Here is a 25,395-nt window from a genome sequence, read left to right as displayed (position 1 = left end):
TGTTGATTTTTAGCAGATGGGAAATGGAAAACTGAGTCATCGCTGTCCAAGGGCCCCCAACAGACACCAACTGCTGCCTGTTGCTTTGAGACCCCGAGGCGGGTCTGGGCGCCCTCTGCACTTCGGTCACGAACTCTTGTCACAGAGCAAACCGCTGCTTTCCGGGGACTGATGCACGCGCGGGCCAGGGGGACGCGCAGACCAGGGGAGGTGCAGAGAAGGGCGACGGGCAGACCAGGGGAGGCGCAGAGAAGGGCGACGGGCAGACCAGGGGACACGCAGATCACAGGACTCCCGTCCCCGCGCCCCGCGGGGCTCCGCGGGGCTCCGCGCGGCCCCTGCAGCACGGCTTGACGTCACGGCCCGCGGGGCAGGGCGGGGCGGGGCGGGGCGGGGTTGCTCCGCAGCGGAGGGCGCGGGAGTCGCGGATCCGAGTGGGGCGGCAGTGGTGCTTCTGCTCTGCTGTGCCCTGCCCTGCTCGCGGCCGCCCGGCCGCTCGGCCCTCCGGCGCCATGGAGGAGTTCCTGCAGCGCGCCCAGTCCAAGCTGGTGAGTCACGGCGGGGGCAGCGGGCGCGGAACTTCGCCCGACTTGCGGTAACTGTGGCCCCGCGGGTGCTCCCCGAAACTTCTGGGAGAGCTCCAACAGTGCTCTAGTCCCAGTTGGGCTAGTAATTGGGCTAGTGACCTTAGCATCGGCTGAGGTGTGTTTTGGGGATGCGTTTTCTTTTCGCACCTTCTCTGCCATCTGGTTATTGCTGAATAATGCTCTGCTGTACGAATATGCGAACCCATATCTGGCAGGCACGTAGGGAATGGCAGCATGTCGTTTTGGGATCATTTGCACATTTGTAGAGACTTTCAGATGCATCAAGTTGCGTAGTTGAATGGAGGAATAGTTATATGAGAAGTCAGTGACAGTCTATTATTTGTGTGGTCTAAATTTCACTAGCAATAGGGCATAAGTTTCCGTAAGCAAGACATAAAATAACTGAGGAAAATAGAAAGATTATCAAGGTCCAGCTTCATAATTGTGTCTTATTTGCCATAGGTATTCAACACTGTGTTAGGAATCTCAGAGATATATAGGTCCTGTTCTCAAAGGACTTGATGGTCAGGCTGAGCTAAAACTGCAGTGCATTTATTTTTATTACCTTGCCTGATAATCTAGCCCCAAGTAATTAGTGCTGTTTTCCCTCTTATGCACAGTGCAAACTGGTCTTAGGCCAGCTTGTTTACAATAAAGAGGGTTGATTTTCTCTGCAAAACTCAGTTTTATCGAGTTGTTACCTTTCATGTGTAGCCTGCGTTCCCGCTAGCTATCCCAGCTCTAAGTGCTTTCAATTATAGGAATAATATAGGTTGTAAATAAAATCCTATGGCTGCTAGTTTTATCCTGTATTTTTGCATACTTGGAACCTATGTGCTTACAGGGTTCCCTCCCCATCCCTTTGAGATTGCTGTAGATAACTAAATGTGAACTTCGTTGTTGATAATTTAAAGTGTAGGCCCTTCCCAGTTTTGTAGACCTGTTATGAATCTGTGGAGGATGAGCAATCCTAAACCTAAGATGTTCTTCTTTGACTAACATGGTTCTCTATATGTAATGATTTGTAAAGGATGATTTGTTACACTGTCATTTTTTTTGTCATGCATTGCTGGAAATCAGAGAATTAAATAATTTTTTAGAGGACTGGCAGAATAGAAGAGAAAATTAATCCCTTAATGGCTCCCTTAATATTTAACTGGCAAATGCCGAGGGTAAACATGAAGTATGTCATCCTGGTCACATGCCAACTAAGTTGCTATACAATGTATTTTTAAGAGTTTATAAAGTATTTCCCTTATGTTTTTGTATACACAGTCTGAATTTTGGTAGCCCTCTTAGAAGATAGTGGATAGCGCAGTTACAAATACTTAGTACGTTTTTTCATCAGCATTTCATGTATTGTGAAATTTGAGCTGGAGATTTGGTTTTGACAAACTTTCTGCTGAAGTACACCATAGGTGATATTACTTAATAGACATTACTTATGCAGTGATAGTGGTTCCCACTAATGAGTACCAAGCATTAAAAACAACTTGATTTTGCCTCTAAAAGCAAGTATTGCATTAATCTTTCTGAATATCTGTTGATAGTCAAAAAGGTGTTGTCTAGAAAACTATTAGTCTGAAGAGGCCCGAGGAGAATGGATATTATATAATATGTAGATAATATTAATTAGATAATTATTAAATAATTAATTGATTAACTGAACACACAAGAGCACAGCCCTTTTAATTCCTGCAATGGGGGTTTTCAAAAGAAGTGCAGAATTCTCTTTGCACCTTCTGAATCATTGGAGGGAAAGCCATGTTTGGAGCATAGTATTGTTGGGGCAAGTGTCTTTCTGACTGTGATGTTTCATTTATGGTCATGTCAGCTGAGCATGGCTGGGGAAGAAGCATCTGAGCACTGTGTATTCAGTTCAAAACAGATCTATAAATCTTATAGGTTGACTTCAATTTGCCAGTTTAGTTTGTACTACAGTAGCCTGAAAATGATAACTCAAAGTAATTCAGGATTTGCATTCTGCTACATGGAGAGTTGATGATGTGTTTTCTGGCTTGGTCAAGCCTATTGTGGGAATCTTTCTCAGCTGGTACAAGGTAGCCATAGACTGAGTTGAGGACAAACAACAGGCTATCTTGTTTTGCCACTGATGGAAGTTAAAGCTGCCCAGTAAATGGGTTAATGGCTCAGAATGAGCGAGCTGGTGTTTGTTATGCTACTGCAGCTGTGTCTGTGGAAGAGCTAAAACCCCTACAGTTGTATCTCAGAGGCCTGATGATGCCAATCTTACAGTGCTAGTATTTCACAGCATAGGTAATTTTCTTAGGTTAAACTGGTAACAGTGCACTGGTTATATAGTTACTTATTCAGCATGAGTAAAGGAAAATTTTCTTTACTCATGAACGATTGTTCCAGACTGTTCAGGAGAACCTATTACTGCAAGTGCTTCGTCATTCGTTTGGGTCTGGATCCAGCCACAACATTATTCAAGGCTGTTTTTCCACATGGAGGAAATTATAGCCTCAGAGTGTGCTGCACAAAGGACATGCACCTTTTTTTTGTTTTCTAAGACTCTTGTATTATGTACCTTCATTGATTGTTACAGAGGAAAATTCTCGCATATTATCTATTCATAATAAAGTCTCCACTAGACTATTCTTTCTAAAGAACAATGAATTTTGCTTTTGTGGCTTGTCCTGTAGTGGTAAAACATCCTCAGCAATCTTCACTAACAGTCTTTAAAATTGTTACATGTAATCCATGTAAAACCAAGGAAGAAAAGTGTTACAAGGCAAAACATGACAGAATGTAAAAGATGCCCTACTGAGATTTTTTTTATATATATGTTCAGTCCTGCAGGTTTTTCCACATTTTTTCTTAAGTCTAGTAATAATGTGAGAATAGGGTGAGATTACATGAGGCCAAAGGTGCTTCTAAACCAGCGTCTATCTTGTCTAGTGGGGGTTTATAAGCCATAGAATACACAGGCCCGCTGAACAAATGCTGAAAGCTTGGTTCAAAACGTATAGCTCAACTACTATGTTAGCCGCAGCTAGAACCGTCTTCCACATATTTGGCTATGTTATGTGTTTGGTTTTTTGTGCTTTGCCTTCGACAAAATCCCAGAGGACAGTGTGAGAGACACCCGCATACGGCGTGAGCAGGTGAATGATTTCTTGTGCCTGGTGGCAGAGCTCAAGGAAGAAGTGGGAGGCTAAGAAGCTTTAGGGAGAGTGAAAGGGAAATAGGCTGGTGGAATCATACCCTTTCAACCCCAAAAGAAGTCCAAGAGGAGACGGTGAAGCCCTGCCCCTCCTACCATCAGGCAGATGGAGCAAACCAAGTAGGTGGGGAGGAATGGAACCTCCTGAGAGGTAAAGGAATCTCCTCCTGACCCCCATCACCTCCCACGGTGCCCTTAAAGAACAGGTATGAGGGCCTGGACCCGGAGAGCCAGGCAGAGGGCAGTCAAGAAGAGGATCTGTCTGGAGGGTTTTCCAGTTCCACCCCGTCTACCAGACGGATTACAACCACAGCTATAAAGAAAAAAAGAAGGGTAGTTGTAGTTGGTGACTCCCTTCTGAGGGGAACTGAGAGCCCTATGTGCCAAATGGACCCATCCCACAGGGAGGTCTGCTGCCTTCCTGGGGCCGGGTGAGGGATTATTAGTAGGAGACTTCCCTGAGCTAATCTGGCCCTGTGATTATTATCCACTGCTGGTGGTCCAGGCTGGCAGCAGCATATTAATGAAAGAATACCAGGGTAATTGAAAAGGACTTCAAGGCACTGGGTTGATTTAGTTAATGGGACAGGAGCACAGGTGTGTGTTTGCCTCAGTTTCCTGCAGTAGCAGGGATGAATGAGGAGAGGGGTAGGAAAACCCGTGTTATCAATAGATGGCTAAAGGATTGGTTGCCACTGGCAGAATTTGTTCTTTTGACCATGGGGCAAATTGTATGGTACCAAGCCTGCCAGAGTCAGATGGGCTTCATCTGTCTAGCAAGGGCAAAAGGACTCTAGCCCCTAGTTGATGGGGCTGATCAGAAGGGCTTTAAACTAGGTTTGAAGGGGAAGGGGTTGAAACCAGGCTCTCCAGAGATGAGCCTGAGAGTGGAAAGCCAGAGTTAGAACTGAAATCAGCAGCCCAGCTCAGTGCATGTACACCAATGCGCACAGCAGGGTAACAAACAAGAGGAGCTGGAAGCCATCGTGCAGCAGGAAAGCTGTGCTGTAGTTGCCATCACGGAAACGTGGTGGGATGACTCACCTGACTGGAGTGCTGCCATGGGTGGCTACAAGCTCTTCAGAAGGGACAGATGAGGTAGGAGTAGTGGAGGGATGGTTCTATATGTTAGAGAGTCTCTTGACTCTGTGGAACTTGAAGTCAGTAACAATAAGGTTGAGTACATGTGGATCAGAATCAGGGGGAAGGCCAACAAGGTGACATCCTGGTGGGAGTCTGTTACAGACCACCCAACCAGGATGATGAGGGTGATGATTTATTCTGCAAGCAGGTGGTGGATGTCTCAAAATTGCCAGCCCTTGTTCTCGTGGGCAACTTTTAACCTGCTGAATGTCTGCTGGAAACTCAACACAGCAGAGAAGAGGCAGTCCAGGAGATTCCTAGGAGTGTATAGAGGATAATTTCCCTGCTCCAGCTGGTAAATGAAACCTACCAGGGGTGGGGGCCCTGCTAGACCTGTTGTTCACAAATAGAGAGGGGCTGGTGGGAGATGTGGTGGTCAGAGGCCGTCTGGGGCACAGTGGCCATGAAATAATAGTTTTCAATGCTCAGGGATGCAAAGAGGGCCCTCAATAAAACTTCTGCCCTGGACTTCTGGAGGGCAGATTTCAGCCTACTCAGAAGACTCGTTCAGAGGGTACCTTGGGAAACAGCCCCTGAAAACAAAGGAGTCCAGGAGGGACGGACATGCTTCAAGAAACAAGTCTTGAATGCACAGGAGCAGGCTGTCCCAGTGTGCCAAAAGGTGACCTGTCGGGGAAGATGACCGGTCTGGCTGAACAGGGAGATTTTGAAGAAAATTAGGGTAAAAAAGAGAGTGTACTGACTATGGAAAAAAGGGCTGGCTACTCAGGAGGAGTTTAGAAATATAGTTAGGTCATGTAGAAAGAAAATAAGAGAGACAAAGGTACATTTTGAACTCAATCTAACCACTTCTGTTAGGGATAACAAGAAGTGCTTCTACAAATACATCAATAGCAAAAGAAGGGGCAAGGAAGAAAACCTCCATTCTTTGCTGGACATGGGGAGGAACATAGTCACCAAAGATGAGGAAAAGGCTGAGGTATTTAACACCTTCTTTGCCTCAGTTTTTAACAGTAAGACAGGTTGTCCTCAGGACAACTGGCCTCTGGAGCTGGTAGACAGAGACAGGAAGCCAAATAGCCCCCCTGTAATCCAGGAGGAAACAGTTAGTGACCTGCTGAGCCACCTGGATACTCACAAGTCTATGGGACCAGATGGGATCCATCCAAGGGTGATGGGGAAGTTGGTGGAAGAGCTCGCCAAGCCACTCTCCATCATTTACCAACAGTCCTGGCTCACTGGGGAGGTCCCAGATGACTGGAAGTTGGTGAATGTCACACCGATCCACAAAAAGGGCTGCAAGGAGGATCCAGGAAACGACAAGCCTGACCTCAGTGCCTGGCAAGGTTATGGAGTAGATCATCCTAAGTGCAATTACACAACACCTACAGGATGGACAAGGGATCAGACTCAACCAGCACAGGTTTAGGAAGAGCAGGTTCTGTCTGACCAACTTGACCCACCTGGAGGATGAGGGGAAGGCTGTGGATGTGGGCTACCTGGACTTCAGCAAAGCCTTTGACACAGTCTCCCATACCATACTCCTGAAAAAGCTGCAGCCTATGGCTTGGACAGGGGCACTCTGTGCTGGGTTGGGGACTGGCTGGAGGGCCGGGCCCAGAGAGTGCTGGTGAACGGGGCTGCATCCAGTTGGCAGCCGGTCAGTAGTGGTGTCCTCCAGGGATCAGTGTTGGGCCCAGTCCTCTTTAGTATCTTTATTGATGATCTGGATGAGGGCATTGAGTGTACCATTAACAAATTTGCAGATGACACCAAGCTGGGGGGGAGTGTTGATCTGCTAGAAGGCAGGAGCACTCTGCAGAGAGACCTGGACAAGCTGGAGAGATGGTCTGATTCCAATGGGATGACATTCAACAAGGCGAAGTGCCGGGTCCTGCACTTTGGCCACAACAACCCCCTGCAGTGCTACAGGCTGGGGACAGAGTGGCTGGAGAGCAGCCAGGCAGAAAGGGACCTGGGAGTCTGGATTGACAGGAACCTGAACACGAGCCAGCAGTGTGCCCAGGTGGCCAAGAAGGCCAATGGCATCCTGACCTGGATCAGGAACAGTGTGACCAGCAGATCCAAAGAAGTGATTCTTCCCCTGTACTCAGCGCTGGTGAGGCCACACCTGTAGAACTGTGTCCTGTTCTGGGCCCCTCAGTTCAGGAAGGATATTGAGGTGCTGGAGCAGGTCCAGAGGAGAGCAACAAGGCTGGTGAAGGGACTGGAGCACAAGTCCTATGAGGAGAGGCTGAGGGAGCTGGGGTTGTTCAGCCTGGAGAAGAGGAGGCTCAGGGGAGACCTCATCACTCTCTACAACTCCCTGAAAGGAGGTTGTAACCAGGTGGGGGTTGGTCTCTTCTCCCAGGCAACCAGCAGTAGGACAAGAGGGCATGGTCTTAAGCTGTGCCAGGGGAGGTTTATGTTGGATATTAGGAAGAATATACAGAGAGAGTAATCAGACATTGGAATGGGGTGCCTAGGGTGGATTCTCTGTCCCTGGAGGTTTTTAAGATGAGACTGGATGTGGCACTTAGTGCCATGGTCTATAACCATGGTGGTAGTGGATCAATGGTTGGACTTGATGATCTTAGAGGTCTTTTCCAACCCCGTTGATTCTATGATTCTATGATTTACAGTTTTGTCATGTACTCTGTCTGAGTGGGCCAGTATCCCTGTTTGTTTGCTTTAAATTGTCTGACAATTTTAGTGTGTCTTCCAGAATTCTTCTATCTGAATATTTTTTTCTTTGTTTTCTTTCTTTGGTTAAATATTACCGTACCCTCCTTGTCTTCTCTGACATTTCCGAGCTAAGGTTTTCTATTGCTCCTTCATACATGAGCATAATTCTATCACTCTGCTCATTCTTGTGGCCTCTCTCTGAAGATTTTATAATTCTATTAACCCTTTGAAAGTTGTGGAACCCAGAACTGCCTGTCAGATTTAAGTCATGACAGCATAAGAGACTGACAGTAGTATAACAACATCTTATTTTTTTCCATTTTCTTAAGAATTCTTGCTGTTGTACTTACTCTGTTTTACTGTTTTACAGCAGTTTTCTGATGCTTTTGGAGTATCAGGTAAAAGAAATACAAGATGTTTTCTCTGTGTAGTACCCATTTTAAAGCTCATCTGACAGTCTACAGTGCCTCAATACAGTTAAAAAAGGGACATGTGTTGTTTTCTGATGTTTTCCCTAGTCTACACTTCTTGGCCCTTGTTTCTGTTTACTGTTTTATGACCTAGTCCCTCAGTGCTGTTCTTTTAGCCAGTTTTAGATTTGACTCTCCTGAATAATCTGGTATTGACTGCAGCTTTTTTCACCTCATTATTTGCCTGCGTGTCCAACTGGAAATAATATTATTTATTATTTATGGATATGAGGTACAGCACATATCCCAGCACATATCCTCGTGGAGAATCCTTCATTGTTATTTTTTATCATTGTAAAAACTGACCATTTGTTCCTGTCCTTTTTTCCTTAGTTTTAATTGTGTACTATGTAATGAGAACATTGCACCCCTTTTTTCTTTAGTGATTTAGTTTCTTTACTGGCCTCTAGACTTTTCAATAATGTTTTTGAAGACTCAAATACAATGCATTGACTTACTTGTCCTTCTGTGCAAGTTTGTTGAATTATTCAAGAACGAAATCTAAACAATTTTGTACAAAAATGTCATACTTCACAACATGGCTATATTTTCCCCAGTAGATTATGTTACTGATCTCTCTGGATTATACTCTTTCAGGTGCAGCTAAGCTCTCAGGTTGGAGAAGAGTGACTGATCAGTCAATACATAATTTTGTATAATTTTTTAGGAAAATAAATCAAATATTTAAGGCTGCAGTGGTGTAACTTCAGAATGATTATCAGACTTATTATCAAAAGGTTAGTCAATTAAATAGAGAACTAAACATTCAGTAAGTATTTCTTTAGTAATTCTCTCTTGTGAAATACTGTGTACTACAGGAGTTAGTTTGGTATTTTTCAAGTAATCTCATGTTCTTCAGGCTGTTGCAGTGAAGCTGAATGACTGTGAGAAGTTAAATCAAGGGAGTCCCCCAAGAAAGTAGCTGTAGGAATAAAAAAAAGAAAAAAAAAAAATCAAAATTCCCCCATGAGATGCTGAGACCAAGGGCTGCCAGACCGTGCTTTTCCCCTGACTTTAGATCTGTGCTTAATGGAGAGCCTAATGCTTCATATGCTGGCTTCAGGGAAGTCAGAAAGAACAGAATTAGCCCTGGGAAGGGCTTAATGCGCAGATAATACTGATCCACATATTACAGAAAACTACTTCAAACTAATAATTGAAAGATGGTCCTCCTCCTGCAGAGAATAGTAGATTAGGTGGGGAAATGATCTTTCTAAATGCTGTGTCATCTTTAGCAGTTAACAGCATTTGGAAAAAAGAACCCAAACTCTCTAAAACTTGAATTCTTTTAATCCCTTGCTGATATAAGAAAAGAGACTATAATTCTAGGCCACTGTTAAGCCTGACAGGATAACACACTGGACAGATGGGGAGTTAAGCCCCTAGACAGGGAAATACTGTACTGCATAACTGGACGTTTTCGAGATTGAAGGGGAAGCCCTCCACCAGGGAGATGCCCTTGAGAATAGTAAAAAAGGCCTTCAAGGCATTGGTTTGATAGATACAAAAAATGAATGTTGTGTTTGTTTCTGAGGCAAAGAAGTTCAAAGAGCAGTTAGTAGTGATGGCATGACATGAGTAGATTTATGTGACCACAGTTTTAAAACAAGTCAAGTCACTTAGATAATTATTCATATTACCTTTTATTTTCCTGTCTGGAGTTTTCTTATCAGTGATAGGCAGTGGTTGCTTTGAAAATAATATTTGATTTAACTGGAATAAAGTTGTGGCTTTATGGGAAGTGAGAGATGTTACAGAAGCGAAGCAGAAGTTATTTTCCAGAAATTGCTAAACTCTCCAAGCCAAGGAGAAAAAAAGCTTTCAAGCACTAAGACAAGGAATCAAGTCTTACCCTCTCATGTATCTTCTTTGCATTAATCCAGCAGCACACAGGGGACTTGACTCCACTTAGCAGGGCACTTACAGTATGTACAGAAATAAAGAGTATGAGTAATGATATTGACTTCAGTTGGAAAACTCACGTGTAAATTGTACATACACCTAGAAATGTTGTAGAATCAGTCTTAGAGCTGATTAACCTTTTGTTAATTAAATCTGTCAGAAGAAACCATGCAGTGTGAACTACAGTCAGCATTCATTAGTAATGTGGAAAAAAAGTGTAAACATTGCACCAATATAATTTTGAAGTAAATATTTAACCAGAGAATAGTTGTGAAACATGCTGAGCAGTTACACTGCTATTACAGGGCTTACAGAATTGAGTGAAATGATTAGAAAAAATTTTTGTGAAATTCTGTTGAAGAGTAATGCCAATATACATTCAATATGTGGAAGAAAAACAGAGAGCATGAAGTAGGAAGAAGGAGATAGATGCAAGGGCCACTTCAATGCAAATAAGACATGCATGAATGGTGAAAGATGTCTTAAAAATGCAATTTGGGGATACAGTCTTCATATCCCATAGCACGACAGTAGTAGATATTTATATGTTTATGCACACACACACACACATCTTTATTAAGTAAAGTTATGTCCTGTAGGCTTTCTCTCTTTGTTTTTCATCATTGTTATACAGTTTAAAGTGGAATACTTCAGTCTCTTATGGGTACCATATAACTATAAGTATTTCTTAACAGGAGGAAGAATTCAGCGAATCATAGCAAAATTATTTGAAGATTTGACTTCCAAGAAAAATAAAAATGAACTAAATATAAAACTTGATTAAATTACTGCTGCACTGAGACATGAGAGTCTGGATCTATGGGGTAACTAAAAGCAATGCAAAGAAAGGAAGGAATCATTCGTTCATGTACATAGGTATAAATAAATAATTGCAAAACAATTAATAAAGAAAATATTTCCTGAAAATGGGGTCTTTTAGCTAGGAAGGAAGTTTCCCAAGGAAGGAGAGGAAGCCTCCCCATATAAGGAAACCAAAATAAACCTGAATTGGATGAACATATGTAAAACTACTTTAAAAACCAATCTGTACTTGTAAGGAAAATATTTAATAACCTTAAGTATTTAATAACTTCATACAGTTTCACTAAAGCTATACAGACTACAAACATGTAGCAGAAGCTGAGAATTAAAATGCTTTCCCCCCCTCGAATTTTCATCATTTTGGAGGACAGAAATAGCATTTTTAAACAATAGCATGCATACCTTGCCTTTCATCAGTCTCTGGTGCAATGATACTTTTTCCCTTTTTCAAAAAAAAAAAAAAAGAGTGTAAACAGAGCAGTAAAGCACACATTGGTACATTTTCCATTGGGAGAGGTGAAGCACATCACATTAATCATGATTAAGCCAAATTCTATCCCGATTAACTTTTGGGCTGTTGAATCATTGCATATGTAGTTGACATACTTTGTACATTGTTCTACATAGAAATAAATTCAATAAGCATTTCAGTGTGGTATAGTAGGGTATTTACTAAGATATCACACTATCCATACTACTACTTAAGTGTGGCCGGAATTCTGTTGTACTAGATTATATACTACATTAAAAAATCTGTTCAGTGCCTGTCTTGAAGAGTCCATTAAGTAAGCTGAAAAACATAGTGGAGGAAGCAGATAAATCCAAAGTAGTAGTATGGTGGTAATAGGTAGGCGTGGTAGCATCTATATTTCCTAACCTGTTTGTTAGAATTTTGGCTATTGCCTTAAAATCAGGAGCCAGAAAAGACTCTCCAGGCAAATTTAATAGAGGTTAGATAAGAGCAGCTCTTTACTGAAGGCCTTCAGGAGCAAGGAGTATGAATGGTGCACGCCCCCCATGTCCACAATTTATGGTCCTATCCGAGAACCATCTGCCCCCAGATCTGCCCCCCAGGCACGCCTCCATGGAAGTTGAGTTGGAGGTCGAGGTCCTAAGACCCTTTTCTTCCTCATCTTCCTCTTCTTCACAGCACGTATTGTTTTTGGAGGCTTCAAGTTTCCAGGCTTGAAGGTTGCTTTGACTATGATGGTATCTTGTTGTTCAGGCCTGGGGTGCAAATATCCTTAAACAGCATGAAGGCCTGCCTTGAAAAGAAGTCTAAACAAGCTTAAAGAATTTAGAAAATTTGATATGAAATGGGAGATAGGGTTTGGTGAGTGTTTGACTACAATTCTAAAGTGTGACAGACTATACAGCTACATTAAAGCCTACAAAAAGCTTTAAAATCCTAAAAATTCAAAGGCATCATGGCAAAGGGCAGTTTTGAGTAGGAGTAACATAAAACGGAAGATGCTGAGGTTTGGAAACGTCTTTGAGTATAGGGGCAACATCAGAGGAAATGAGATGATCGAATTACCCTTTCCATTTCTCTGCTATTGACTGGCTGGAGATAAAAGTTAGCATTTCGTTATTGAATAGGAAATGATAGACTAAGCAGAGAAAGGTTTGAAAATGTTTTAAGATGTAGTTTAGGCATTCTCTTTCATGTGTTGGAGCAAGAAGAGCTGGAAGAGAGAGGTCTGTATGGGCAGAGACAATATGGCAGAGTCAGAGCCAAAGGCTAGGGCGAGGCTTCCCACAGCATGGTTGTGGAAGCTGCCATGTTACTTCTGCTGAAGCTAAATAACTTTTATGTGATTAAAACATCACATCAGGTAATGATAGACAGAGTGTTAGCTGTGAGGTGAGAGTAAATAGGGAAGGTTAGTGAGCTAAACAGGCCTTCAGGACTTTGCAATAGGCAAGATGTGTGTGTCTAAACTGAATGTGATGCCAAGATTGCGGGCTGGATCTGCATGTAGGATAGTTTTGTTAATCCCTATGTATCTGTTATATATGTTTCTGTGAGAGGTATAATAAAGGAGAGTAAAACCTCAGCTTTAACCATACTGAGTTGGACTGTATAAAGTGTTTATGCTGGAGAGGTGTGGATTTTACTGGGGAAAGGGCAGGATTGGAACAGCATGGAAGTCCCATTTGCCAGCCTGGAGTCCTGAGGAAGATGAGGCTTCGAGTTTAACTGATTTCATAACATTCCTGTTACATCCTTTTTCTCCAAAAGGGATCATGGTGCCATCAACAGTAAGACCAATCACAGTCCTTAATAACTGGAATGATACCACTTGTTCTAATGAGATATGAATATATTGCAGCACAGTAAGGACAGAAGACGGACAGTGAAAAGGTTAGGAACATTTCAGAAAATGGTGATGTCTGGATGACATCAGATAGTTCTCCTTCCTTGTTTACTTTATTTTTTGACAGTAACTGAATAACGTGTAGTAGACCTAATAGACCTAATGCATTGGCCCAGTTCCATCTTGCACAGTCATAACCTGCTTCGGTACCTTCCCCTTTAGCTTGAATTCATTAGTCTTAAGCCTTCTTATTAAAAGTTCTGTCTAGAGCACAGTGAGATTTTGCCATGTACCTGAAATGATTTACCCGGTTTGTCCTATTTAAGAAATTTTGATTTTGCTGCATTTTGATAGCAATAATTGTGTGCATGTCTGTTTGTAATTGGAACAGTTTTGATTTTGATTTAGTCTTCTGTGTGGAAGTGACTCTGTATACAGTCTCTGTTGCTAAATAACTAAATTAGCTGCTAAAGTAGCCTTTCACTGAGTGACACACCATCAGGCAGCAGTGACGTTTTCCTTTATGATTAATCTTATTGTGCTGCACTGTGATACAGAGCATAAGAATTATCATTCTTAATAAATACTTTCTTGCACTTGTACAAATAGTGATTAAAAAATCCTGATCAAAGATGAATTGTTAGGGAAGAAGAAAATTCTAAATTGTTTCTTCAGCTACTACTATACTTTTAAAACTTGTGGAAATATGTGGAGACTTAGAATCTGGAGCGCTGACAGAGGCAGGCATATTCTGCTTGGTCATGTCATATCATGTCATTGCTAGGCTTCGCGAACGAAGATTTGGGAAGGCACTATCCACATTTGCTACAGGCACGCTGGTGGCTTATGAGGCCAATACGTGACAGACATATCCGATTGCAAAAGGCGCAGCAGAAAGACTCCTTAGGTGGTGTATTCTGCAAGACACGGTTCTTTCTGCGTTGCCTTTTTTCCTCGAGAGTGATCCTGCGTGTGTTCTCAAAGGAGACAGCTGCGTTATAGATGGTGTGTCTCCAGGCCTCCCGATTGGAGGCCAGAGTAGACCAGTTATGGTGATCAACATGGCCAAGGCTGAGATGTTGTTTCAGGGAGTCCTTGAATCTTTTCTTCGGGGCTCCTCTCATGCGGCAGCCAGTGGCATAGAGCAGGATCTTAGGGAGGCGGTGGTCCTTCATCCTTGAGACGTGTCCTGCCCATCGCAGCTGCATTCTCAGTAACATGGCCTCAATACTTGTGACAGCTGCTTGCTCTAGTACAGATGTATTGGTCACATAATCTGACCAGCGGATGTTAAGGATTGTACGGAGGCAGCGCTGATGGAAGCGTTCTAGGAGACGCAGGTGGTGGCGGTAGATGACCCATGATTCGGAGCCGTATAGGAGAGTAGACAACACTATGGCTTTGTAAACACTGATCTTGGTGCTTTTCTTCAAGTGTTTATTACGCCATACTCTTTTGTGGAGTTTTCCAAAAGCATTATATGCCTTAGCTAACCTGTTGTCTATCTCTCCGTCGATCTTACTATCTGAGGAGATGAGGTACCAAGGTAATTAAACTGTTGGACTGATTTGAGCTCTGATTGGCCAATGGTGATGTGGGGATGATGGGGGACTTCCTGAGGTGCAGGTTGATGGAGGACCTCTGTCTTCTTTAAGCTGACTTCCAGCCCAAAGATTCTGCTTGGTGGTAAACTTTTAAATACTTGGAGGGCCAGTCCTAAATATAGACAGCTGGCAAATAATCAGCCTTTCTTTGACTTAATAAATGTTTTAATATTGAGTCAAAGTCATTTGCAGGCCTGGCTATATAACAGCCGAGTCAGATGCAGTGCAGTGATAGTTTAACTTGCTGGAAAAGTTTACTATTTTTTGATAATGCCTGTATGCAGTCTGCATAACTTTCATATATGTTTACTTAGTTTAAATCTGTTTCAGCTGTATCCTGGGCTGTCACATTACTTAGAAGAACAAGTGGCTTTATGTGATGTACTTGTATATCGTGTCTGTAAGAGGATGTTTAGGTCTATATGAAATCATGGAAGTGTTAGCCTGCCAGGTTCCTGCCTGTTTTTCATGCATGTGTGAATAGCCTTATAAAGTTAAAACACCAGATATGATTTCAACCCCACTTTTTCACTTCTGGCCTCTCTTTGTTTTTGTATTTGGTTCTGTATTTCTTCAATTATTTTTTTTACTTTTTTATTTCAACAAGCATGAAAATGCAATTACTTATTCAATTGAAATAACTGTAGTGCAGAAAAAAAATTTTTCCCTTTTTGCACAGGTGGACTTAGATGTTCTTTCTCTTGACTTATTCGAAATAGTAGGTGTGGTAATGTTTTGACTAGCAAAAATACTGTAATTCAAGTTTACCTGGATTACAGATTGGTTTTTTTCTTCAAAATTAATTAGTAATTAAATTTGTGAGGCGTTTATAGCCTGAATCATATCACTAAGTCCGGAGACAAGGTAGAAGTGCAAATGGAACACTTTATTGAGGCGTGCCGGGGTTTTATGAGTTCAGGCGGGGAAAGGGCTAGAATATGGGGTGGAGCATGAGAGAGACAAACTGGGGAACAAACCGGGGTAGGGACACGGCCAAAGGGGGAGGAACATGGGAGGAACCAGGGAAGGAAAGGGCAAATGGTAACTGTCTCCTCTCTGGAGCTTCTTCAGCCTATCAGAGAGGGGAGTGGGGAAGCAGGGAGCAGGCAAACTCATGGCAAGCCTGGGCATGCCCAGGCTGTGCACTGCGTAGTGTAGATACAATGCAATACACATATCTGAAACCACATAATAACGGTAAAGTCCATATAATAAAGTCCTGTCAATTGCTGTATGTTTTTCTCCACGCCTGGAACCTCTCCCATTATGAATCTTGCTCCTTTACAAACACCTGTATAAATTTGATAGTTGTATGGGAGGCCAGAGAGCAGTGTAAATCAAGGGGACCAAATGTCAGTTGAAAATAGTGGGGTGTTTCCAGTCACAGAGAGATGGGTTTTCCCTTCCCTATCCTCTATGGTGCTCATAGCTTCTGCTGCTAAATCGCCTGTGGGAAGAGTTTTTTTCTCTTCTTTCTGAAGAAGGCCATGTTAAGCCACAGTGTTATTTCTATTTTTTACAGGGCAGTCTGTCATCCAGCACCTAATACTAAAGCTGTCTAGTCTCTTTCTCTTAAAACACATCTCTTGGAAGTGCATCTTTTGAAGTGTTCCAGAAGGAGAGAATCAACAGGTCTGATTTTAGCTCCTTATCATCTGCTATTTAATTAAAAATCCTGGAATTGGACTTGCTATCAGTGGGAAGAAAAAGGAAGACATAGAACATCAGTGCAATATGATTTTTTAAGCTTATGATAATCTCTAAGGTGAATGTACTCAGTAAGTCAGCTGTGATACCTGTTTTGTCCCTGTCCTCAGACCCACACAGCTGCTATGCCAGGAAACCAGCAGAAGGGTGAGAATGGAGTTGGGCCTAACTAGTTCTAGTTAGGCAGTCCGGGTAGTGAGGGCATTGGAGCAATGATGCACAGGACTGACCATATAAACTTTGAGGTGGGGATGGAAACCAAGATTCCTCTCTGTACACAACTTCTATGTGGAGTGTTAATACCTAAGCAGGTATTCCTCATCTTTGAAGTATTAGAAATTTACATAGAAGTAGTTCTCTCATTCCATGTTATTAAATAGGAGGATAGTCTGAACATAGCTGGCATGCCTACATGAATATGTACATGCACATACCAACTCTCAACTTGTAAAATGTCCAGAGTTCATACCTGTGGGCGCTCTTACCTTTTGATGGTAAAACTGTGCTACATAGAGGTTACTGTAACTTCATTCCACCACAGACATTTAAATTTAGTTTCTTCATAAAAACGTATAAATCGTCAAAACCATAAAATGTAGAAGTATTTTTAAAAAGTGAAAGACATTTAGGAGTGAAAAGTGAAGTCAAACTTTTGGTAATTTAGAGATGGGATCTTGGCTACATTATAATTTGTAGAGTAAAACTTGAAAAAAGGGTGAAGTAACTTATACTAAGGTAAGTAAGTAGCACTAGTACAGCTTGACACTATGTGGCAAAACCAAAGATATTTTGGAGGAAATAGGAGAAAGATACTAATACTGTTGTAGAAAGCTGCTAAGGTTCATGTTCTTTCTACAACTTTAATTTGAGGTTCACTTTGAACTGTAATTGATATTGTCAAATCTGGTATTTGGAGAGTCAGTTGCACTTACATAATGTTTAAAAAAGGCACTTTTGTGTCTGGGAATAATAATACTTTGTATCTGGGAAAACACCATACTGCTATGTTTGCTTAGGACAGAATTTCTGAAATGTCCCTTTCCCCCCTTCCCCTTCCTTTTCCTCTCGGAATGTTTATACTGAGACTCTGCTAGTTTAATTTTTGGGTAGTGTCATGCTATTGGTATGAGCCAAGGCTGATGATGGATGAAGGAAGTGCTTAGACAGTGATAGCATCTCTCTTCTGTGTCCTGCTATTTGCAAAGTATTCAGACTTCCAAAATGGATGGCAAATTTTTCTGAGGTGTTACATATTAATTAAAAATTCTTGTTATTTAAATATTTTTACTACGTTCTCTGAATGTTGATTTTTATGATGAAGCATTCCTGAAAAGAGAATTTCTTCGTGATGAGCAGTTAAGTGTAGATTTCGTGTGTTACTAACTTTCCCCATGTTGTGCATTTTTAAAAGGCTCCTAAAGTTAGGTTTTGTCTTATTGTTAAGTACAGCTATCACTTTATATCACATTAATTGATGTCACAAAGTAATTGTCAGCAGAGCAAGAACTGCAGGTTTTCTTGCTAATGTTATCTTAAGCATGTTGCTCAGCCCAAATGCATCATGATATACCCTTCATAACAAAACAGCTAATTTAAGTCATGCATTTTGTTAAAATGTATGTATGTTGTTATCTGTATATGTTACAGACTGGTTTTAAAGAAAAAAGTTAAATAAAATTTAAACTTTCTATTTTTATCCTAATTGTGACACTAAAAAGCATAATTATTAGCATTCCTGTCCCCCAAATTGTTGGACATCATTACAATGTATTTGTAAGGTTGGTCTTTAAATTACAGGAATGCAATATTCATGTGATTTCAGCAAGTGTATATGGATCTCCTCTGACAGGCATTGCACTCTATTTTTATAAGTAGATCTCATTCTCAAAATTTGCTTCTCATAGTCATCTGTATTATAGATGACTCAAATCACAAAACCTCTGTGGGTTTGTATAAATTTAAGCATCTTACTAATAACGTTTGAATAATCATGTAGTGGAAAATCTCAAATCTCTCTTAAGTCAGTATGGTTTTTTTAAGACATTATGTGCTTTTTTTATTCAGGAGTTGCAAGTATATGTTGGTGCTTATACGTATAAACTCTATCTACAGCTAGAGATTTAATGTTCAAATATGACTGTGTATAATTATGTTGCCATTATACCATATCCTCTTTGAGTGATCCTAAGAGAAATTATTGTTCTACTTAGCTGCTAAAAGAAAGGAAAGAATTACTCTGTGTTTATTTTTAACAGACTTTCCTAATTCCATTAACGCTGAACACATACCCTTTCAATAGCATCACAAGGCCACTACATGCTTCCCGTATAAGGGAAAGAAAACTACACAGTTTTTCCTTTTGTTCTTTCAGTGATAAATGCTTGTATTACACAAAATTCTGTGTAGTGGTCCTCTGATCTGTTGAGATTTATGCAGTTAACTAAGCAGAAATAATAAGCTAAAGAAATATCAAATTGAGAACGGAGAGTGACCTTACACTGAAAAGCCATGACATCAAAGTTTCTAATGTTACCACTGTTCCTGTGGTAACAGGTGTTAATCTGGATGCTTGGTCAGTATCTCCAAGGGCAGTGAATCCCTTTAACACCTTGAACTTCTTGAGGATACAGAGAAATTGTAGTTCATGTGTTGCAGCATTCTCATAATTGGAGACACAGAAATTGTCTTATTGGCACATAGTGCTTGTCCATGTGGTGGAGTAAGTTGTATTGCTAGTTGCCAAGGTAGGGTTGAATTACAATTCTAGATGCCCTACCAGTGTTCTCAGACTTTACCAGTAGGAAAGTGTGGGTCTGGCTGCTGTGAACAGCCTTCTGCATTAGATATTTTGGCTTGTATATGTCCTTTTTATTTACTTTTATTTACTTTTTTTTATTTTTTTTTTTTTTTTCGTTTTGGTTGGTTGAGGTCACCCCCAAAGATTTAGGACCTAGAAAGATCTTGTGCTCTCGGATTTTTTTTACCCTCGAATCAGAATTTAAACAAGCTTAGAGCTCTGTGGTTTAGTGGAAGTAACTCTGAGAGTAAGCAGATTTTCTTTGCTAGCTTACGTATCTCTCCTTACCGTTGTACTCTTTGTTCTTAACTACAGCAGGCATAGAAGTCAATGAACATTGCTTTTCCTAACAGTATGCTCTTCAACTGGAAACCAAGACCTTTACTATTGGGGAAAATCTAGCAAGTCCCTGCGTGGGGGAAGGCACAGTTACCTGTGTTTTACGTAGATTAAAAATACATCATAGCATGGTCAATATAAAACAAGAAGATATTGAAAGGTAAAGTTGAACTGTTAATGTAGTTTGTTGTAACCATATCTTTTTCTAAAGTATTCTTGTCTTTTGAATTAGCTAGGACAGCAGATTTGGCAGGATGATGAATTACCCATTTTGGTGTTGAGAGGATTCAGCAAAACTGTCATTGAGGAAGATATCTTAATCAGTCATTAGTGTCTCTTCATATGTGAATTTGTCAATTTATATCTACTGTTTCATTCTGCTTAATAAAATTTGAAATAATACATTGTGAAAACTTTAATCAAAATGAATGAAACTGAGCCAAATCTGAAATGAAAAAATCTCTGCTAGTTGTGTTTGTTGCTTTTATATTCTGTAGTGCTTACCATTTTTTTAATTGAAATTAATGTGATACCTTTAAAGAAATTGTTTTATAATACAAACAGTGCTTGAATTTACTTTGTAATTACACTTTAAATATTTTGTCTAATGTTTTCCGCACTTTTAAGGCAATAGTTGATATGCTTACCATAAGGTAATTTTAATACTTTACTCTCTAATTCTATGGTTCGTCTTTCTATAACGTATCTTTTATGAGATGATATTGAACTACCTTGATAGATAAAAGTCTGTCTGTGCAATCAATAGGCTTTACTATTACTGAAGTTTTCACCTTCATTCAAGGTGGGGTTTTTTAGTAGCTAGTGACAATCTGGCTATAATTCTGTATGAGACAAAGGTGTTTATTGTATTGTGTTTCTTGACAGATCTTGGCTGTGCTGTAATGTTACTTGATGACCAACAGGATTAACACAATTAGTTCCCTCTTTTTTTCTGTACCAGTTGTTCAAGTGCATTAAATTAAACATGGCTTGATTACACATATATTCCATGTCAAGACAAAGTAATGTGAAATGGAGTTGTGCGTCAGAGGGACAATAATAATCATCATTATAAATATTGTTTGCAGCATCATCATCTGTATGTCAATTCAAGGTGTCATTGGCACTATATAGGAAATAATGCAGGAGTCTTACCCAAAATATGTAACCTCTAGGTTCTTAACCTTTTTGGTAATCTCTCTAATGAGCACTGTGTGCTTTGTGGGGCTTTAACTACTGCAGTGCTGCACTGTGAAGTACAAGGAGGAATGGGAAATGCAAATTTGAGCATTTTTCCTCCTACAATCTTTTCCAGCTTGCCTCAGGGATCAGATGATCATGGTTCCACCTCCTGATAACTTTTTGCTTTAAAGTGATATTTCTTCCAGTTCTTTTACTATTTTTACATTGTCAATTGCGCTGGACGAATACAAGAACTAGATTCAGTGTTTTCCATGATGCACTGCATTTTTGGAGAAAAACATTTAAGTCCCTGCTCAAACCTATTTTTCCCCTGAAAGAATCTTATATCCTTAGCAGTATTTTAAATATTTTCCCTGAAACCCAAGTATTCCATTTAAGTTTCCTACCCTTTTCTCATTGAATGTTAAAATGGGCAGTTTTTTCAATAAATTAGGACTAGTGTTGCATTTCTTCAAATAGGAATATTTGTGGAGTTTTTGTTTTTACAGGAGTATGTTTTACCTGTTGTATCTCATTAGAAGGAAAACTAACATCAGCACAGCAAAAATGAATGTTTTAGATTGCTATTGTATATTGCCTTTCAGCACACTTTAATTAAAGTGACATTTGTTTGTCCTATAATATCACCATTCCCTAATTGATGTACTGAGCAAGCACCATGGTGACAAGATAAGTTGCTTTGTTTTGTTCCATATGCCTGTGTTCCAAATTTTCCATAGTTTTAATTGGTTCCCTGCAGAATAATATTTACAAGCATATGGTATGGAAAATGCTGACTGCATTTGTTATCATATATTTTAGTGTATTGGTGGCACTAGATCACTAAGCCTTTAAATGTGATTATGAGGTTATTTAATGCAGTCAATAGTGTGCTTAAAACACAGCAAAAATCTGCAGTGAGCCAAATGGTATCAAGGAAATATGTTTGAATGCCTTCTTAATGCTTCAAGGATAGATGGGGAAGCCTGATTCAGAAAAGATTTTGGTTAATGTTTATGCTGAAACATACTTTGTGACCTGAGAGCAATTTGGAAAGCTCTGTGGAGTCTTCTTGCCATCATAAGAGGAAGATGTGTAGGAACGTGGACTGCAGAGGCAAAATACATGATATGTCTAGATTACTGACTTCTGAAGAAATACACTGGCATTAGCTGATGAAATGGAATGCAGCATCAGCCCTTAAATTTCATGTGTCCGACTTTGGAGACATTGGCACTACATTTTTGCACTGTTTCTGCTGTGGCAAAAAACAGACAATCCAACAGGAAGCATGAGTGATTGAGAAGATCCCACCAGCGTGTGTTAAGGTCCGAGTTCAACAATATTGGCATAGGTGTTGGGTTATGCCTTTTTGTGTGCGGGGGAGATATGTCATAGTGGAGAACGGCTGAATTGAATTTTTTGCTGAGGCAAATTGACCAAGGTGGTTTCACACTGTTCCAAGAAGTGCTCAGTGGGTCATTGTTTTAATGACCTGTTTGGATTTCATGAACAGAATGGATACTCAGACACAGCCCAAATGATCAGAGAAAGAGGATTACTCCATATGTGGAGACTTCTGATGTATGGATTATATCCTTTGCATGTGTGTTCAAGAGGTAACATATTTCCTCTGTCTCCAGCCTGAACCCAGCCTAACGTACTAAATAAACTACTTCCAAATTTCTATTGCTTTAGTGCCATCTACGTAAAAAAGGGTATTAGACGTTAAAGCTACATGATTTTATTAGACATACACTGCATGTTAAAAGTAATACTGGAATGTAATTATGGATTTTCTCTTGCTCATATGCAATATGTCTATGGCTCTGATACTAGTATTACGGTGAGGGCAATTCAGAGATCTGAATGGTATAGACGTAACTACTGTATGAGTAAAAAGGCAGTGCCTTCTCATAATGAAGTGTGTGTTTCTCTTCTCATAACATCCAAAATAAAAAAAAAGGATTGGTTTTGTAAAGTCAAGTTTCATTCTGAGTGCATTGTCATTTTACCAACAAGCACAATATTGCAATTTTTGATCTGTGCTCAGCTTTTACAGCAAATCAGCCAAACATCTATCCTGCACAAGGACAACAGGAGTAAAACAGTAATAGAATTCCTTCATGGAAGACAAAGCTGCCAGAGATAAGAAAGGAGGTTTTGAGGAATGGTGTTTAGAGCAGGCAGAGCAGTATTGCCTGCTGTACTCTACAGAGGAGTACATGTTAACTGGTTTCTGATTTTTAGTGTGGAAGAAGAAAGAGTAACTAAAATAATACTGAAGTCAAACCCCACCCCCCCGCCCAAACCAAACAGAAAAATGATGTTTTCTCTGTATCAATCTTATCAGAGAGTAAGCCGTTTTAGAATTATAGTGTGATAAAAACTGTTGAACAAGAAAAGCAAAAGTGGAAATGGCTTTGGCCTCCTGATCATCTTCTCCAGCTATGATTTTCTTGCTCATTCATGATATTTCTGCTGGTCTGTTGGCTCACTTCAGGGTATGGTTTCCTGTTCAGCTTGGTGCCCGTCACCTAAGGGTTACACTGACATAAGAAACATGAAGCTTAGCCCCAAGGACTCCTGTACAACACAGTGTTCAAGTGCCTACTGACTCGTATTCTCATTTGCCAAGTTGGTTCCTTCATTTTAAAGAAGCTAAACTGCTCAAACACTCCAAGGTCAGATGTTAAGCCTGTGAGAGGCAGGTAAATTAACTGCATTATTTGAGTTGCATTCCCTTACCTTCACCAAAACAAACACAGCTTTTTTTCTCCAGTAGGCTTTCTCTTTGCTCTCTATAATTCATTCAGCTCTGCAGTGTATGATGTAGGGTTTTATTGCCACCAGTCACCTCCTGACAAAACACAGAACTGATACAATTAATATGATGGGATCACTGCTCCTCAGGTAAACGTGCTCCTTACTTTTAACTGGTTTGTTTCTAATATATCAAACAACACTTTGATCCTACAGTAAGCCAAACAATTCCTGAAAGAGATGAATATTATCAAGTCCTGTAAACTAGATAGGTATCCTGGTCTCACCTCTGCATGTTAAGTGGCAAATGGGGAAAGAGAAGGAAGAGAAGTAATGTAAGTTGAACTGCAAATTCAAAGATGGGGCTGGCTTTAGATACTAAAGATGACCTAGAGCAGGAATATAACTTGTTCTTTTGTAGAGTTAAATTGTTGTATACTGTATTGCTCATACTCAGTTATTAGGTGAGAGCACTAATCCTCCACAGAATGCATTAATTTGAACAAGAAATGAGCTAATGCAGCATAAAAGGAAGAGGGAACTTGGATTTTTACTTCAGTAACTTCTGTGATAGAGAATCCTATTGACAGGCTGTTGAAGTACTGCTGAGTCAAGCTTAAATAATCATTCTGCTGGGAACATTTTTCTCTTTCAGCAACAGCAGAGTATATCCTGTTTTATTTTGTCAGGAAGGGTAATGTGATATCTTTACTGAGACTAAGGTCATTAAAATAAGTATTTCCTTTTATCACTTTTTTAATGTTGTATCATAAAAACTTATATTTCTTTAATTCTCTGAGAAAAAGTGTATTTAATGTCTGTCTGAGTTAATGCATTTTTTACCATAGTTTAACAGCAGAGTTGGAATCAAAACACATGGAGACGAAGTCAAGCTTCCAAAATACGTGTGATTGTGGGCGTGTATGTGTACACCATGTATGATTCAGTTTGAAAACCGCATACTATCGGGTATTCTGTATACATACACCCCATGACTGAGTAGAAGTGGTCTCTCAAGTGTTGATCCTAAAGGCAAAAATTTGGAGAAGCAAGAGAGTGTGAACATGTAAAGCCTATAAAACATGATGAAAAATCAATGCCAATCCAACTGATGGAATAAATCTAATTTTAAAAGGAGCCAACAAGATTTTGATTTATGTTCTCAATTCTGTAGTCCTTCTTTTTATATTTAAATGAAATTTATGCGTTATTTGATTACGCCAACTATTCTTTTTCAAATAAAAACTGCTTGTAGAAGTCATTGTTCCTTTCTGGGTTTTTTGCAATGTGAATAAATGTATGTGATAAGTTAGAGAGAAGGTATTCCAAAACCAGGCAGAGTAGACTTGCATGTAGTTATAGGCTGTAAAATTAATTAAAATTGAAAAGAGAGTAGATGTTTGTAGATAAACAGTGTTAAGTTTATCTGTCTGCGGAATGCCAAATCAGGGCCTATTGATAATGCAGAAATATTGAACTGAATTCTCATCAGCAATAGTTGACCATGCCAAATCTTTATTATAAATGACTGGAAAAAAGAGTTCTTGTCCTGTGGAAATTCCAGGAATGATCTAGGGATAGGACTTCCTTGTCTGTCTGGCATGCTAGATAGTTAACCTGCCTCATTTCCATCATTAATTTTGAAGGAACAGTATAATTCTATGGAATACCGTGAAATTGGAAAGTGACATTTTTAAATAAACTCTTTTTATCAAGCACTTGACTCTTAATATAGCTTTTAAAGTATTAATTTCAGAAGACAGACATAACCATAAGGCTGTGTTCAACCTGCTGCGGGAAGTACAGAGAGGAGTGCAAATAAGACTGGGTAAATTACATGTATCAGTTAGAGCCCAGGTAAATTCTATGACTAAGATGTGAAGGTCTTTTCCTTATCTTTGTTATAGACTAGTCATGGTCTTTTGTCA

At 40.2% G+C, this 25,395-nt stretch overlaps 1 protein-coding gene across 7 annotated transcripts in view; it reads left to right on the top strand.

Annotated features, from left to right (window-relative positions):
• The first annotated feature begins 440 nt into the window (after positions 1–440).
• PRUNE2 (prune homolog 2 with BCH domain) overlaps positions 441–25,395 on the top strand; it is a 144,886-nt gene continuing 119,931 nt past the window's right edge. For all 7 annotated transcript variants that reach the window (XM_032675256.1, XM_032675253.1, XM_032675257.1 and 4 more), the window contains exon 1: positions 441–548. The gene's annotated coding sequence lies outside the window, so the exon portion shown is untranslated. The remainder of the gene's footprint in view (positions 549–25,395) is intronic.

Source organism: Chiroxiphia lanceolata, chromosome Z (genome assembly GCF_009829145.1).
Source record: "Chiroxiphia lanceolata isolate bChiLan1 chromosome Z, bChiLan1.pri, whole genome shotgun sequence".
In the NCBI taxonomy this organism is placed as follows: Eukaryota; Metazoa; Chordata; class Aves; order Passeriformes; family Pipridae; genus Chiroxiphia; species Chiroxiphia lanceolata.
This window is presented reverse-complemented; position numbering and strand designations above follow the sequence as displayed.